We start from the raw sequence: 12,798 nt of genomic DNA, 5'->3' as shown, positions 1-12,798 counted from the left end.
GAAGTGGCAGGCCGGCCCCCGGAGGGAAGTCCTCCATGATCATTTGCGCAAACTGTGATGTGATTATATAAAAAGCTGCCTGAAATGAGGTTAACTCAGAGAAGACCCATCACGCTCCTTTCTCCTGCAGCGCCATGGGTGTATCCCGGGGCTCCACCCCATTAACTTTGCCCATAAAAACACCTTAATATATGTCTTCTGTATTGAACCTCGCGCCGACCTCTGTCTTGTGCACGCTCTTAACAGCCTGAACTCTTCCCATTGGCTACCTCGCTTGCAGACAAGCACAGGCCGTCACGTAAACCTCCGAGTAAAATGCCGTCGTGGCTGCATGCCTGTGATGGAGACATGGTTTCCATCGCAAATATCCATTTTCCTGGTCCTGGTTTTTTAACAGCGGAAGGATGTTGCCACCCGAGTAGTGCCCTGTGTGTGGCTCGTCTTAAAACTAAGGCCCTAGATGGGGAATAATAGATCACTAAATCTGAGTAATTATTAATACCAGCCCATAAAAAGTCCATACACAGACCGATCTCTCAGACGGTCACGTCCTGGTTTTTTGTAGACCTGCCATCCAGACCCTACAAGGACGTCCACGGACACACGAGGAGCTGCTTTTTGGCTCAATGACTGGAGCTCCGTCTCCGTAGCCTCTGCGTGGTTTTTATCAAGGTCGGTGATTCCAGTCGGTGTTTGCTCTCGGCTGCTGCAGTTATTGAAGTCACCAGAGTCGCAGCCTTGCGAGGGATGGAAGGACAGATAGCGTAGCTGGGGGATACGTGAATCTCCGCAGAATGGGAAGAAACAGTATGATTGTTTTGTTTCTGTTCAACCAACAAAACAATAAAAACATCTAGAAAAAACAGACTATTAGCTTTGCCTAAAATGAAATCCAGCTGATTTTGACATGTTATCTGGTTCCCCCGCACAGTCGTAAAACATGAGTTTCACCGGCGACCCAAGATTGCTAAGAGATGTGAATGAGTGAATGGTTGAATGTCTTTTTGTTTACACCAAATGCAAATTGGAATTGGCTCAAACACTCCTGCGACCCCGAGTGCAGGAAGTCTCATAGATAATGAAGCAACGAAAAGGAACGGAACGCCTAACGGAATGGGAAGCGGCATCGAAGCCAATCGACGTCATTGTTTGCTCGTAACCAGGCCGGGGGTTGTGATCATGGCATGACATTTACCTCGATATTGAGCGTAATCTAAATAAAAGTGACTCGAAGGGTCAGTTGCATCGGATCAGCGTCGCTAAATCGATTGCTGATCTTCAACGCGTCACTCAATCAGCTGCTGAGTATTCAGTACGTTTGCTCGGCACCTGCGTGAGAGCCGGGGATTAGCTTACAACAACAAAAAGGACTGGAATGGAGGGAAACAGCCTGCCCAGCTCCGCCAAAAACACAGGAAGAAAACTATTAGAGATGCTACATCCAGGCGGCCGATGAAGGCCACAGAAGGACAGAAGAACGAAGCTTGTTGCAAGATATCTGGTGCAGTGTGACTGGAGCTGGAGAAGAGAGCTGGAAGGCAGCCAAAGAGGCAAAGAAGCAAACAAGGTGGTTCAAAATCCTTCCAGATTTGAGGTGTATGTCCTTGGCTGTCCTAGAAATCATCTGAGAGGTGACTTGAAGAGATCACCCCTCCGCCCGACGGGACTCGTGACCTTCAGCCGGCGCCGCTCCGGGCTTTCCAAGGCACGCGGCGATATCGGACCTCATGGTAACGTTGTGGAACAACTGAACCGCTTCTGACCCCGACTGTCTGCAAGACCTGGACAAAGGTTAGTCTCGCATCATAGCGTAAGTAATAATTCGACCGGGTCGTCAATCCTGCTTTTCGTCCGCTCAGCAGCTGTCATCCAGAGGGTTTCGGTCCGTCAAACAGCAATGGCTCTGTGTCTACGTTCCCAAGATAACCGAGGGAATTCTGCTCCATGTAGATCATCCAAAACCCACTCCGCCCAGAGCGTAGCTTCAGTAAATTAGAGTGTAAAATTTGTGGGGACCATGTTCAGGACAGAGGCGCTGCTTTTTGAAATCAACTAGAAAAACTGTTGCTCTCCTGCCAGAAGAGCTCATTGCGCGAGTTAAGAGCTGCTCGTTCATTCGCTGGATGTTTTTGAAACTTTTGAACTGACGCTGAAATAACGGTGACAAAGCTTGTGGAGAACACACCTCGCGGCCCGTTGGAGGAAAATGCCACCCTGACCCAAATACTGTAACAAGTATGGAATTCAGCTCAAGTGCATGAGCAAACCTCTAACGCTCTCCCTAAGGCAGGGCTGGTAGATGAGTTTGAAGACAGTCTCTAGCACCCCCATTACCTAATCATGTTGTATTATTAGCGGTTGGCGGTTGAGAATTAAGCCAATCTACTGATCTGGTATGTGCAGCCAACAATTTCGGTTGCGTTCTCAAGGTTGACTTGTAGCTGTTAACAATCATGGACTTTTAAATGTGTGCGACGTGGTGGTGGTGCTGGGTGGTGGTACATTTTAATAATGACGCACAAGAGTCACAAACATCCAACGGTAGCATTTTTGCCGAGGAGATGCGACGGCGGCGCCGAGCGAAAAGGTTTCGGCGATCGGTCCAAACGGACGAAGGAGATCGGAGACAAAAGATCTGCCGATCGGCCCCGTCGCTTTTGTTTTTGTTTCACCTGACAGCTGATGGCCGGTTTTCACCGAATGCTTTTTTCTGAAGGACATTATCTTTCTTGTTGTTTGATTGCTGGTTGGACTTTTGAAGGGCAAAACCATCTCCGCTGTCAGTCCAAGGTTTGTATAAATATCAAGCCTAATATCCTTTTTTGAAACAAAAAAAAAAAACTGTCTGCTATAAAAGACATAGAAAGGAATTCAAGAAAGCCAGTTCTTCATGTTGATTAAGAAATTGAATAGCACAGATGGACCGTTAGGGCAGGGACGTCGACTCGACTGAGAGAGAATGATCATCTATCACCCATATATTGCTTTTTTTATGTGCAATCACCGTCTGATATCGAGCCGGGGTGAAGCCGAGGCGGAGATGAAAGTGAGCCGTTGTGTTTCGGTTCAATAAAGAAGGAGCTGTCGCCCCGTCGCCCGCGCAATATTCTCAAGCAGTTTTGGCTTGAATGGATTCAAATCCGGAGGCTTCGCATTTGAAACCCGCCGCTACCCTTGACCCTCCCTCCCCACGCCCCGTCCCACAGATTTCCCATTTTCCTGCAGGACCAGCTGGGTCGGACACACACTGGGTGTGCGTAGATCAATAGAGCTATACTGGCGGTGCTTCAACCCACACACACACACACACACACACACACCGCCATCCCCAACACCTCCCCTCCATGCTCATGCCTAAGACAATCAGTCATGCACAGCTGTAAAATAGAGACAGGCCCGAGAGCAAAACAATGGGCAGTTCTTTTTTTTTCCTCCCCCCCCCAAAAAAAAAAAGCTTATATTGGAAGCGGTGGGTCTTGAGAAAAGAGGATGAAGAGAAGAACGTGCTCCTTGTGGCGTTTGTTCTTGTGTGTTTGTTGGGAGGAGGGAGGAAAGGGAGGGGTTTGCAGACGGCTTGGCCTTAATGACAAGCTATTAGTTTATTCTGGTGAAGTGGGAGAAATCTGGCTTAATCCAAAATGCTGACGCATCGGCGTGGAGCTGCGGTGGAAGTGATTAGACGTAGCTCACGGATCGTTTGTCACACATGTATCCGCCTCATAAATCCACCCCGGTCGTAACTTCAAACCGTCTTATCGTGTTAGATGTCACCATGTGATGTTTTTGCTAGGTTTTGAAATACAGAACGGTGCTTCTAAAAGTGAGGTAATTGGTGCAGTAAGTCTAACGCCTATTAAGAACAACACAATAACAGTAACTCAAGCATATTCTGTGCAAGATTCTCTCTCCTCACTTTATGAACTGGTATTTAATTTACTTTGGTAATTTCCCAACTTGAAGCTAACTTTAATCTTTTGTCATTAATTTGCTCATTATCGAATCCCAGCAGTGGGGCTTCACCCTGGATCGATCCCAGTTCTACTTATAGAGACGTACGACCTTCACTCATTCACTCGTTTGGACACTTTAGGATCTCCAATGAACCTCCTGCATGTTTTTTGACTACTGGAGAACCCGGTAGAACCCCAAGCAGGCACGCTAGAACATGGAGACTCCACATTGGCTGGCCCCCCCTCTCAGAATTCAACCAGGGACCTCCTTGCTTTGAGGGGAAAACGCTAACCTATGTGCACCTTTAACTTTTTGTGAACGGAAAAAAGTTTGGAAGGTATGACGCTCGATAGGTTTGACACAGAGCGGCAAAAATGCTTTTTTCTTCTGAGGACATCATTTCGAGTTTTACCTTCTTGAATAGAAGTGTGACCTTTACATTTATCAGAAATTAAGTTTTTATGAATTTGAAACTTGCAGTTGGTCTGAAATGTGTCTCGAAATGCAAACCCCAGCCTTTAGGCTTATTAGATGAGGAATCTTTTCCAGTTGACTCTTTTCCAATTGATTTGACGACGTGAGAAAATGTTTGTTGTTGAGACGCTCCGTTTCGGCGGTGCGACGGACAAGCTCGAACCAAATCTAAAGAGACAAGTTACTGTTTTTCACAACAGCATTTTCCCCAAAGTCTTAAATAATTGAGCGACATTAACATCGACCAACTTGCAGACTCATAAGAGCGGGAACCAAAATTAGATGAGAATGTGTTTGTTCAGAGTGGTGCATGAGGACACGTATGACAGCTGTGAGAGTGGTGAGGTGGAGGTGGGAGTGCATCAGGGATCCGCTCTGAGACCCTTCTTGTACACTACAGTGACGGACAGGCTGAAAGATGAGATTAGACAGGAACTCTCCATGGACTGATGTTTGCAGATGACATTGTGATCTGCTGCGAGAACAGGGAGCAGGTGGAGAAAAAATCTAGAGAGATGGCGTTGTGACCCGGACGGGAGGGGAACAGCAAGATGGATTACATGTGTGTGAATGACAGGAGAATGGTGAGGCTACAGGGAGTGGAGGTAGAGATAGCAGAGGATTTGAAGAAGAGAAATGTAGAGTGTGGAGAAGAGGTGCATGCAAGTTGAAACAGGTTGAGTGTCAGAGGTGATAAAAGATTATCAAACAGAATGAAAGGAAAGGTGTAGAAGTCATGTGATCTGGTTTGGGGACACGAAGAGGATGCTCGCAGAGATAGCGCTGATACTCATGCATCGCCATCTCTTGTTTGGACTACTGCAACTCCCTCCTTGCTGGTTACCCAGCGGTGACCCTAACCCCAACCACCCGCATGGTGTTGAACCGTCCAAAATTCTCCCACACAACTTACCTTCTTATGTCCCTACACCGGCCTCTGGTAGCTACCCGCATCAAGTTCAAGTCCCTGGTGCTCACCTTCCGGGCAGTGAATGGGACAGACCCTTCTTATCTCCAGGCTACGGTCGAGCCACATGTCCCTACCCGTCCCCTCCGATCCTCCACCGCTCGGCGACCGTCCACCCCATCACTCAGAGCCCCCGGGCTGCCGATCAAACCGGTCTCGGCTCTTTTTCGGGAGTGGTGGAATGAACTATCGAAAAAGATCAGAACAGCAGGGTCGCCACCCATCTTTCGCCGTGAGCTGAAAACATAGCTCTTCACCAAGCACTACCCTACTAATCACTCTTAGCCCCCAACCCCCCCTGAAAAAAAAAAAAAAACGAAGAAATTAGTGTATGTATGTATATGGTTCTGAGATGGCTATTTGGCAGAGTGGTCACTTCTGACTTCCAACAACTGGTACTTCTTCGGTGACTGAATTGCCCTTTTTGTAAGTCTCATGATAAAATCGTCTGCCAAATGACTGCAATGTAATGAGAGGACAGAAAGCAGAGGTATCAGAGGTGAAGATGTAGAGGTTCCTCTTTGGAAGTGAGGAGGACGGAGAGCAACAGGACGAGTCCGTCAGACGGACGGCGCCTGTTAGACTTTCTGGGGATGAAGTACCATTGAGATGGTTTGGACTGAGGAGGGATGGTGAAGATCTGAGTAGGAGGACACTGAGGTTCGACCAGCCAGGCAGGAGGTCTGATGGAAGACCAGGAGAGGAGATTTATGGACGGAGTGGAAGGAGACAGGAAGTTAGTTGGTCTGAGAGGAGAGAGTTGGCGGTTGGCCGAAGGAGCGGGCGAAAGCAGAAGAAGAAGAAGAGGAGAATTGTGCAATTTCATTGTGCAATTTCACAAAACATAACCAAACCTCATCTGTCATGTAAAATGACCGAAGGAGCGGCAAAAATGCCTGTATATAGAATTTTCCTGTTTTTTTTTTTTTTGTTTTTTTTTTACTGAGCAATCATTTACTGCATCATATTTATGAGCTGTAACCATAATCCTGTGCATGGAAAAGGTCAGGGAAATACCATCTCGGCTGCTGCTTGAAATATTCCCAAACAATACGGTTCAAAGCTCCCGAAGTTTTGTTCTAAATGTCAGACCCAACCTCCACCTCCACCTCCACCTCCACCTCCACCTCTAAAATAACATAACGGGCTTCAAAATTGCTCGGTATTTCTCAGTAACTGAATGAGCCATGCAAAGTTCCACGGTTGGACACGAGATTTTCTCAAAAGTCCCCTTTCAGTAGCCAAATTGCGCCGACTCCTTAGTTAGTTGAAATTGTCGTTACTTGTTGCGTAAGGATGGAAGATGCTGCTTCATCAGAAAGGATGTGGTTTCATTGCAGAGCAAGAATCACTTCAGTTATGCTATTTCTAGATTCCGAGGCCCCGACCCTGGATTTCTGATGTATTTTTTCTTTTAATCATCGTTATAGGAACTCAGCATTTCTCAAAAGTTACAAAGCGCTAAAGTTGCAAGATGAAATGGTTTTGATTTAGATCAACAGAGTGCGAAGCAAAACTTCTTACTGATTCACATCTGAGACCGAGTGTCTTCTGAAGAACAAAGAATGTTGACTTCTTCTGAGTTCCTACATGTCAAAGTTGAGCTAATGAAGGTATATGCATTTTATTTGAAGCATTCTATAAATCTGTAATATGTCGTTTTCTATCTTGGCGATGGCTCAGGTAGTTAGTAAACGTCTGTGGAGGTTCGAGGCCCGAAGTGAACCGGCGATCTGGCTTACAATCAAATCGTAGCTGTTTGATTGTACAGGAGACGATCGACCATCAAGCGGGAACCATCTTCAAACGAGTTGCAACCAATGTTTCGCACACTCACAGCGCACAAGAAAACCGATCCAGCGCAGTGAGCGCACCGCAAAAGAATTAGATATGTTACATTTTGTTCTGTATCATTTTGCTGTGTAACTCTGTGAGTGACAGGTGTCCAGCCAATCATACGATACGATCCAATTACACTACGCAGCCAATCACGGCATTGATGGTACTTGCGCATGTGCTCTGCCCACACATGCTATATAACAATTATAACAATAATAATAATATAACAATATAACAATAATAACAGTGTGGCGGAGTTAAGTAACGCTAATGCTAACATGCTAACCCCATATCACGGCGAAACAAGCAGGCAGTGAATGTGATACATCCACTCACCAAACCAAAGTAAAAAAAAAAAAAATGCAGTTCTTTAAGTTCGAATGGCTGTCGAAGTACTTGCAAATAGAAGAACAAGAGGTGAAACTAGGTGAGATGTTTTCTTTTTCGGGTGAGAAAGGTCTGCTCTGCAAAACATGCAGCGAAGCTAAAGTAGTAAGCGAGTTTTCTGATGAAAAAATACGGACTAAATGGAAGCTATGATCCCAGAAATATGAAAAAGTATAAGGGAACATTATTTGCAACATATCAGGTGGCGGTAAAGACAAAAGTGTAGCTGTGACACAGTTGGCAGAGCAGAAGGTTTGTGGTTCAATCCCCGTTTCCTCTTAGCCGCATGTCGAAGTGTCCTCGGGGAATCTTCTGCCGCACCCGACGGTCTGGTTAGCGCCTTGCATGGCAGCGGTGTGTGAGTGTGTGTGAACAGGTGAATGCAATTCAAAAACGTGATAAATGTGGAGATAATTCACCATTTATAAGTTCTCCTGCCTTCAGGGAGCTGGAGCCTTTACCAGGAGGTGGAGTTCCCCCTGGATCCATCACAGGGCCACTTATACAGACATACAACCATTCACATCCTGCGATTGACCCCAGGATTTTGGGGACAAACTTTATCCTAGCTGGTGTCTTACCTTCTTGAACCATCTTGCGCCGGCTCGCTGCTGCCCCCCCCCCCCCCGAGTGGCTCGTCCTTGCGGGAAAGCAGGAAACGCTCGTTTCGCCGGCCAGTGAAATTACAGGCAGATTTTCCGGGGCTTCTCGGACCGAAAACCAACAACAAAAGAGTTTTGACATTTAGCTGTTTTAAATCACCAGTTTCATTCCGGGGATGTTTCTTTAATATTCTGACATGCTGGATTTCTTAATCTGTCTCCTCTGTAGTACGGCCTGCTTCGCCATATGTCCGATCCCCACGGCGGGCTCCATCCAGCCCGCTGACCTCCCGCATCACTCCCCTCTTTGCCATCTGCTCTGCAGCTTGGCCTTTTTGGTCAGAGGCCAAGTGTTGACTGATTCAACACGTCTGAGCATGCAGTCACCATGAAATCCTCCCGATGTATTTCTTGTACTTCGTAGCGGTCGTATCAGCTAACGTGCCGTTGGAGCCAGGGATTTTACATTACATTACATTTACATTTTACATTACATTACATTACATTACATTGCATTTGGCAGACGCTTTTATCCAAAGCGACTTACAATAGAGGACATAGGGACTGCAAATACACTTGCAAATACACGATGCACAGGAAATATACAGCACATAAATATACAGAATATTACATTCATTCGTTCATTTATTTTTTATACTGCTTATCCTGTGCGACCATACAGCAATTCAATCTCATAGTAGTTCATATAGAGACACTACTATTCACCCTCATTCAAAAGTCCAGACAAAAAACCATTCACTCCTTCATTCACATGTCATATAGAATAAAATTTTCATTTAATTATGTGGGGAAATTTTAATTTCACACACAGCAGAAAGTGGATAGAGCAGTAGAGGTAGTTCATAATATAGTGCAGTAAAATACATAAATATCAGAAGTAAAATCCAAAAATATATACAATAGAATAACAAAAGAAACAAAAATGGAATATATGATAGAATATATACAACATGAAATCAGTATAAAGGTGTAAAGTGGCAACTAACCATGTACAACAATGCTAACAGCAGCAACATCCATAGGTGACTGGATGAATGAATTGGTGAATGAAAGAATAGAGAAAAGACGTCCACCGAGAGCAGAGCTGGGCGTCAAACAGCCGAACAGCAGCTGGCAAGGACATGCAAAATCTCTCCTTTGCACATTTAGGGGGAAAAAATAGAGACAGAGCCGTTTACCTTCTCATTTACACGTCACATAGAAACACAATGTTTTTTCTTGAATACACTACTATGCGCTTATGGCCTGTACTTGATTGTGTTTTCAATGTAGTCTACTGGTTTGGACACAACCATGACATCCTGTCTTAGCCAGGAAATCTATATACGGTATATCCTGGATTTGGTGAAGTTCATGAATGCTAGAAACCTCCTGTAAAGTGTTTTCCGCGTGTCGCGGTTCGTCGTCAGCCTTGGTGCCAATCTGTTATTGTACAAATACAAACATATAATTGCAACAGCAATTTCAGAATCAAAGCTGGCACGATATTAATGCTTGACATTTGCATTTGTAGATGTGGACTCAGCGTGTTCTTGTTCATTGCAGTCAGAGTTGACTTTTTGTGATCAATTCAATACTTCCTGAGGAAAATAAATAGCTTCTCTTGTGGAAATTGGTCGAATAATAAATCGTCTTGGATGGCAAGTCATCTCAGCTCAGCAAATTTGTATTTAATAATTGTTGCATCACTTCTGTTCTATTTGCCACTCTCTCTCTCACACACACACACACACACTCACACACACACACACACAGTAGATGAAGCAAAAACAACAGTGTTGGTGTGTTTGCTTATTTCTAATGAATTTAGATTTACCATTTCTCCACATGAGTCGAGGACCCCCAAAGGATTAGAGAAACTAGAGCTTTGAGTGTGTGTGTGTGTGTGTGCGCGTGTGTGTGTGTGTGTGTGAAGTTGTTAGTGTATAAGACACAAAGAGATCCCCCTGCCCCCCTGCTGATTGTGTTTACTTCACTTGTAACAAAAAAAGCACCCAGGAATCCCACCTGCCCTGATTAGCATGAATCAGCTCCGGTCGGGTTCCTGGCAAAGCCTGCCACCCATCAGCAGCCAGACACACACACACACACACACACACACACCCCGCCCCCAAAAGCCCCTACTGTGCCACTGATGCTACGCCGAGCCAAAGACGCCTCTTGGTTGTCAGCCTCTCCTGCAGCAGCTCTGGAGCCCCACTGTGCGTTTGTGTTGCTGCGCTGTAACTCCGTTCCATCACTTTTAATCATTGCACACTGAACCTGCATTTTGGGCATCGTTTCCTCCTGATTAACCATGAAAACCTGCACCCCCCCCCCCCCCACACACACACACACACACCCACACCCACTCGTCACCCCTTGCCCTCCCCTCCTTGCCCTCACACTGGAGTCTTTGCATGCGAGCTGACTGTGCAAGTGCGAGCGCGGCTCTGATTTGTAGATTGGAGTGTGTTGCATGGGCACGTAAATGAGGAAATCGTGCTTCTGAGATAAGAACGGATGTTTTCAAGTTATTTTAGGGTCTCACACACACACACACACACATACACAGTTCCTCACCTTGCCTCATCCTGGAACTGGAAAATAGATGGGTTTTTCTTTTCCATTATATGCTATCATTTTGATAGCAGCGGTTAATACTTTTGCACTCACAGCAAGAAGGTTCCTGCTTCAATTCCAACAGGAACTCCGACTCGGACTCTCTTCGTTCTCTCGGTGTCTGCAAGACGATTCTCCAAAAGTCATGCAGGAAGTTCATATAGAGGCCCTGAATTTCCGCAGACTTGTGAATGAGAGAGTGAATAATTTCATGTCCCGTGATGGACTTGCAGCCGTTCCAGAGCGAGCGCCGCCTCTCGCCCAATGACGGCTAGCATCGGCTCCAGCAGACCCGGGGAGTGCAGCATAAGCGGTATCGATAATGAATGAATGAATGAATGATCTAACATTTTATTGGTAGACTATTGGTAGAAAATCTATTTTACACAATTTCTCCCTGTATCATCCTGCCAAAATATTCGTACACACCCGGGCATTGTCCATGCATACCTGGCGGGATAGGTGGAAGAAGATGATGGATGAAGGTGACTTTTTAGCTCAGTGCACCAGAAGGGACCAACGTCAACGGCTGTTAAAGTAGTGCAGAGGTGAGAACGCTCACACTCCATCTCATTCATCTCCTGTATAAATAATATGATTGTAAATCTATACAGTACGTTATAGATTCCAAACAGTTCCTCTGCTACACGATTTTCAGCAGTTTTCCATGTGAAAACATTAAAACTCCTCGTAGGGTGCTCCGGGAACGGCATCCTGCCCGTATGAAGACTGCAGTCATAATGTAAAAAGTACCAAAGTGTGATTAGTTTTAATTTATTCAAAAGTAAAAGTATTTTTTCAGCTTTTCTTAGCTTCTCCTGGTTCGTTGAAGTGTCGTTGAGCAGGACACTGAACCCCTAAGTGCTTTTTGTGCGCCGCTCATTGTGCGCCGCTCATGGTGCCTCCCTGAGGGATCAAATGCAACGTTGTGCTTCATAATCTGTATATCTAAATGTGACTATATTAAAAACTTGTCTTCGTGTCATGGTTTGGCAGCGGTGTTAACAGCAATGCTGTCTCGACAGCGACGGACAACTGCAACCTCTCGGTCAGTGGTTGCCTGTCTGGGGTAATTTCACTCCGGAGTCCTTCTCGTCCGGTCGAGCGATCTCATCCCCCTAGCGTTTACAGCAGGGATCCCCAAACTTTTTCCTGCCAGGGCTAAATAACTTTTCCTTTCTCCAAGTTTGTCACAAAAACTGTGACGATCGCAGAGGTGTCCTAAACGTAAACATTTATTGTTTTCCAGAAAGCATAACCAAAAATTAACCCTTTCTGGGATCTTGACAGGAAAAAAAAAAACAGAAAATAAATAAGAACATTAGTAATGAATAATGTCTTTGTCTCATCTTTTGAAACAGCCTTTTCTTTGAATTTAACAAAAAAATAATCGTTTGTCCACTGCAGGTTAAATTCCCTGCATTCTGAATCTATTTTTCTCCCACCTAATCTTCTCGCCATTATTCCGTGTTATTTGACAGGGGTGTGTCCAGGATTTTTTTTTTTTTTGGAGGGAGGGGTTTCAGATAAGGCACAGACTGCAGAAGGGTGGAATAGAAGGTTAAGTTCTATGCATGTACAAGTCCCGATTATGCGGCCTGAATAAAAAAAAAAAAAATCATAATGCATCTCTGGTATTGTGCGGGGGCCGGGCAAAATGCGGAGGCGGGCCGTTTCCGGCCCCCGGGCCGTAGTTTGGGGTCCACTTGCTTACAGGGTCTTCTCCGAGGCCTCCTCCCAGCGGTACGTGCCTGGAACACTTCACCAGGGAGAGCCATCCTGAGCAGAAGCCCCTCTTGGACGACCAAGCCTCTCACCCCGGCACCCTGCCGAGGAAACACATTTCACCCCCTGATCGTGTTCTTTCGGTCACTAACTACAGCTCGAGGTGAAGACGGGAACATAGATCGAGTGGAAAATCGAGAGCTTCGCCTGTCAATCTCACCCTCCGTTCTT

This window comes from Fistularia commersonii, chromosome 6 (assembly GCF_037954325.1).
Source record: "Fistularia commersonii isolate RoL2024-O1a breed Wild chromosome 6, RoL_Fcom_v1.0, whole genome shotgun sequence".
Taxonomy (NCBI): domain Eukaryota; kingdom Metazoa; phylum Chordata; class Actinopteri; order Syngnathiformes; family Fistulariidae; genus Fistularia; species Fistularia commersonii.
The sequence above is the reverse complement of the archived record's forward strand: the minus strand, read 5'-3'. Positions refer to the sequence as shown.